Below are 5,851 nucleotides of genomic sequence, written 5' to 3' on the forward strand. Positions count from 1 at the left end.
GCATCACGTTGCCCGATTTCAAGCTATATGACAAAGCTGTGATCACCAAGACAGCACGGTACTGGCACAAAAACAGACATATAGACCAATGGAACAGAATAGAGAGCCCAGATATGGACCATCAACTCTATGGTCAAATACTCCTCAACAAAGCAGGAAAAAACATGCAATGGAAAAAAGACAGTCTCTTCAATAAATGGTGCTGGGAAAACTGGACAGCCACATGCAGAAGAATGAAACTCAACCATTCTCTAACACCATACACAAAGATAAACTCAAAATGGATGGAAGACCTCAATATGAGACAGGAATCCATCGAAATCCTAGAGGAGAACATAGGCAGTAACCTCTTTGACAACGGATACAGCAACATCTTTCAAGATACATCTCCCAAGGCTAGTGAAACGAAAGCCAAAATGAACTTTTGGGACTTCATCAAGATAAAAAGCTTCTGCACAGCAAAGGAAATAGTCAACAAAACAAAAGGCAGGGGCGCCTGGGTGGCTCAGTCGTTAAGCGTCTGCCTTCAGCTCAGGTCATGATCCCAGGGTCCTGGGATCGAGCCCCGCATCGGGCTCCCTGCTCCGCAGGAAGCCTGCTTCTCCCTCTCCCACTCCCCCTGCTTGTGGTCCCTCTCTCGCTGTGTCTCTCTCTGTCAAATAAATAAAAAATAAAATCTTTAAAAAAAAAACACACACACAAAACAAAGAGGGAACCCACAGAATGGGAGAAGATACAGATAAAGGGCTGGTAGCCAAGATCAATAAAGAACTTCTCAAACTCAACACCCAAAAGACAAATAATCAAGTCAAAAAATGGGCAGAAGACATGAACAGACACTTCTCCAAAGAAGACATACAAATGGCTAACAGACACATGAAAAAATGTTCATCATCATTAGCCATCAGGGAAATACAAATCAAAACCACACTGAGATACCACCTTACATCAGTTAGAATGGCCAAAATGGACAGGGCAAGAAACAACAAATGCTGGACAGGTCGTGGAGAAAGGGGAACCCTCTTACACTGTTGGTGGGAATGCAAGTTGGTACAGTCACTTTGGAAAACAGTGTGGAGGTGCCTCAAGAAATTAAATATAGAGCTACCCTATGATCCAGCAATTGCACTACTGGGTATTGACTCCAAAGACACAGATGTAGTGAAAAGAAGGGCCATCTGCACCTCAATGTTCATAGCAGCAATGTCCGCAATAGCCAAACTGTGGAAAGAGCTGAGATGCCCTTCAACAGATGAATGGATAAAAAAGATGTGGTCCATATATACAACGGAATATTACTCAGCCATCAGAAAGATGAATACCCAACGTTTGCATCAACATCGATTCGGACTGGAGGAGATTATGCTAAGTAAAATGAGTCAAGCAGAGAAAGTCAATTATCATATGATTTCACTTATTTGGGGAACATAAGGAATAGCACGGAGGACATTAGGAGAAGGAAGGGAAAAATGAAGGGGGAAATCGGAGGGAGAGATGAACCATGAGAGACTATGGACTCCGAGAAACAAACTGAGGGTTTTAGAGGGGAGGGGGTTGGAGGGATGGGTTAGCCTGGTGATGGGTACTAAGGAGGGCACGTACTGCATGGGGCAATGGGTGTTATATGAAAACAATGAATTTTGGATCACTACATCAAAAACTAATGATGTATTGTATGGTGACTAACATAACATAATAAAATAAAATTTTTTAAAAAATAAAGTCAAATGACAATTCAGTGATAAAAGAACAGTCTTTCAATACATGGCACTGTAGGAACTGGATGTCCATATGCCAAAAAAAAGAAAGAAAGAAAGAAAAGAAAAGGAAAAAAAGGAGCTAGACACAGACCTGGTATCTTTCATAAAAATTAACCCAATATGGATCATAGACCTATATGTAAAACCAAAACTGGAAAATGTATAAAATACAGCGCAGGAGAAAATCTACATAACCCTGGGTTTGGTGATGACACTTCAGTATAACCCAACGAAATAAAAATTTGAGAAGTTGGACTTTAGTAAAATTAAAAAGTTCTGTTTTGTGACGGACCCTGTTAAGACAACATAAAGACAAGCCACAGAATGATAAAACATATTTACAAAACATATGTGACAAAGGACCTTATTTCCAAATACACAAAGACCTTTCAGAACGACGAAACATTAAAAAAAAATAATGCAATTTAAAAATGGGGAAAAGAGCTGAAAATATACCTCACCAAAGAAGATATAGAAAAGGCAAACAAGCATATGAATAGGCAACATCATCTACGTCATAAGGGGACTGAAATTTAAAACAATGACATACCCCTATACATCTACTAGAGTGGCTAAAAATAAAAAAATAAAACACAAAAACAAACCTGATGTACAAAATGCTGATAGGGGTGTGGAGCAGCAGGAACCCTCATTCATTGCGGGAAGACATGCCAAATGGCACAGCCACTTTGGAAGTCATTTTGGCAGTTCCTTACAAATGTAAACATAGTTTTATCATACGATACAGAAATCACATTCCTAGGGATATGCCAAACTGATTGAAAACTTGTGTCAGAATAAAATCTTGCCATTTGCAGCGATGTGGATGGAGCTAGAGTGTATTATGCTCAGCAAGATAAGGCAGTCACAGAAAGACAAATACCATGTGATTTCACTCACATGTGGAATTTAAGAAACAAAACAGATGAACATATGGGAAGGGGGAAACAGGAGGTGGGGTGGGGGGGACAAGCCATAAGAGACTCTTAATGATTGAGAAAAAAACTGCGGGTTGGTGAACGGAGGTGGGAGGGGGATGGGTCAAATAGGTGATGGGGATCAAGGAGGGCATTTGTTGTGATGAGCACTGGGTGTTGTATGTAAGTGATGAATCACTGAATTCCACTCCTGAAACCATATTACAGTGTATGTTCACTAACTAGAATTTCAATAAAAATTTAAAAATAAAAAAAAAAAGAATTCAACCTTGGAGTCAAACCTGGGTTTCAGGGGCAAGAAGAAATTTTTGAAGGTGATGGATGATTTTATGGCACTGACTGTAATAATAGTTTCAGAGGTGTATACTTACCTCCAAACACATCAAGTTGTATACATTAAATATCTACAGCTTTCTGTATGTCAGTCATAACCTCAACAAAGCAGTTAAAAGAAAAAGAAAACCTATGTCAACACAAAAACCTACACACAAATGTGCAGCTTTCTGTCAAAACTGGCAAGCGATTAAGATGCCCTTCTCTAGATGAATGGATAAACGAAGTGTGCTATTCCATGCAATGGAATATGATTCAGGGATAAAAAGTCATGAGCTATCAAGACATGAAAAGACATGAAGGAAGCATTAATGCATTTTGGTAAGGAAAGGAAGCCAGTCTGAAAAGGCTACAACTGCCTGATTCCACCTATATGCTATTCTGGAAAAGGCAGAACTAGCAGTGGCTAGCAGTGGTCCAATGTAGCGGGAGTTGGTAGCGGAGGGATGAATAGGTGAAGCACAGAGGAATTTTAGGATGATGAAACTATTCTGTTTGATGCTGTAACGGTGGATACATGACTTTTTGCATTTTCAAAACCCACCGAATGTACAACACAAAGACTGAATGTCAATGTAAACTACGGACTTCGTTAATAATAATGTGTTAGTACTAGTTTATTAATTATAACAAATGTATCACACTAACGCAAGATCTTAATAACAGGGGAAACTGTGATGGGGGGCTATGATATGAGAATCCTCTATGCTATCTGCTCAATATTTCTGTAAATTTAAAACTATTCTAAAAAACGAAGTCTCTTAATTAAAAAAAACACTGCGCTGTTTGTCATATTGACATAATACTCACTTCCATCCCAGAGTGTGCTGGCATGTCCCACCTCACAAGGAAGGAAGCCCGAACACAAAAAGACCTAGAAAAAGAAAGGGAATGTAAGATGAATGGAGATTTTCGGTAATACGTTCCCAGAAATCCCTTCAGTTTGGCAGCATCTTTGAAGCATCAGCCTCCCCATTCCTACTTAGCCTGATCTATGACTTGGCCTGGAATAGTTCTCCCAGTCATAGATCTAGTCAACACTGCAGATAGCCCCCTGGCTCCGCCACCTCATGCCCCCATGCCTCACCGTTTGGTCACAGGGCCACAGCCTTTGCAGTTGCTGTCACGTGTCATGCTCTTCCTCTCCCACCTTCATCTGCGGAAATCCGACTCATTGCTGAGACCCAGTTGAGATACCATATTCCCTGAAGCTTTAAACCATTTCTTGACACAGCACTTGCCACCTTCCTCTGCCTTTCCTTGACATAACAAGCCTGGGCGATAGCATTTGACACATCAGTTGCTCTTCTCCACATAACCTTTGTTCATCTCTCTCTCCTCCCATTAAGTCACCCAGCCTCCTTTTTTTTTTTTTTTTCTCTGCAGAAAAAGAAACCTCAATAGATGGAATGGATAGCAGTCAGGAAGTAGCTGAGGCTCATGATGTTGAACCGAAGGGTCTCACAATGTACAGCTGAAGAAGAAAATAAAATGAGAAGCATAAAGGCAAGAAATGTTAAGGTGGTTCAGAAGAACAGGAGAGAAAAAATGAAGATGAGACATTTATGATATAAGCAATATTTCCAAAACTGAAGAAATATTTCAGCTTTTGTAAAACCACCACCACCACCACCACAAAACCAAAAGGAGTCCCCCAGATAAGCACCAGGGCTAATAAAAAGGGATCCACACCAAAAAATACCCTGGAAAATGTCCTATTTCATAATTTGTTCACTCACTCGGTCAAGTGCTTTGGTCTTCTTCATCCTGAATTTCCCTTAAATCTGGAACCCATGGCATTTCCCCTCTTCCTTGCAGGCAGATCAGCTGAGGGTTAGAAATGGGAAATCCTGTAAGGAGAAAGAAAATATATAGTTGGGTAGGCTGGGAACAAAGTACTGCCAGATTAGTCCCACCCAATGGGTAAGCAGAAACAAGATAGGAAGAAGAGAAAATATTCAGTGAGAAAGACCAAAGGAAAGGCAGACACCACGTGAGAATGTTTAGGTTCCTACTATGCCTCCAGGCAAGAAGCTTATCAGAATAATATTGGAAATACAAAGTAGTAAACAGATAAAATCAAGTGTTACAAGTGCTATAATCTAAGCCAGAGACAAGATATAGACAGGCAAAAATGAGAAAAAAGTCCAGTAGTTCTCAAATGCAAGCCCTTGGACTAGCTGCATTAGGACTCATGTGGAGCTTCTAAAAACACTTTTCTGGGCCCATCAGCAGAAATCCTATTTCACAGGTCAAGAGTGGGGCTGGGAATCTTTATCGGCATTCACAGGTTCACCGGGGCCACGCAAAACAAAGACATCTTTCCATTTATTTGTGTCTTCTTCAAGTTTTTCATCAGTGTTTCATACTTTTCAGCATACAGCTCTTTCACTTCCTTGGTCACATTTATTCCTAAGGATTTTTTTTTTTTATTTTTATTCTTATGTTAATCCCCATACATTACATCATTAGTTTTAGATGAAGTGTTCCATGATTCATTGTTTGTGCATAGCACCCAGTGCTCCATGCAGAATGTGCCCTCCTCAATACCCATCACCAGGCTAACCCATCCTCCCACCCCCCTCCCCTCTAGAACCCTCAGTTTGTTTTTCAGAGTCCATCGTCTCTCATGGTTCGTCTACCCCTCCGATTTCCCCCGCTTCATTCTTCCCCTCCCGCTACCTTCTTCTTCTTTTTTTTTTTCTTAACATATATTGCATTATTTGTTTCAGAGGTACAGATCTGAGATTCAACAGTCTTGCACAATTCACAGCGCTGACCAGAGCACATACCCTCCCCAGTGTCTATCACCCAGTCACC

At 40.6% G+C, this 5,851-nt stretch overlaps 1 long non-coding RNA gene across 3 annotated transcripts in view; it reads right to left on the reverse strand.

Annotated features, from left to right (window-relative positions):
- Nucleotides 1-5,285, reverse strand: part of LOC115939253 (uncharacterized) — a 48,577-nt gene extending 43,292 nt beyond the window's left edge. For all 3 annotated transcript variants that reach the window (XR_014141331.1, XR_014141332.1, XR_014141330.1), the window contains exons 1-3: nucleotides 4,771-5,285; nucleotides 4,119-4,505; nucleotides 3,842-3,905 (exon numbers count right to left, since the gene is read on the reverse strand). This is a non-coding gene — a long non-coding RNA (uncharacterized LOC115939253). The remainder of the gene's footprint in view (nucleotides 1-3,841; nucleotides 3,906-4,118; nucleotides 4,506-4,770) is intronic.
- Between the last annotated feature and the right edge of the window lie 566 nt (nucleotides 5,286-5,851).

Source organism: Leptonychotes weddellii, chromosome X (genome assembly GCF_054177405.1).
Source record: "Leptonychotes weddellii isolate Sample4059 chromosome X, ASM5417740v2, whole genome shotgun sequence".
NCBI classification, from domain to species: Eukaryota; Metazoa; Chordata; class Mammalia; order Carnivora; family Phocidae; genus Leptonychotes; species Leptonychotes weddellii.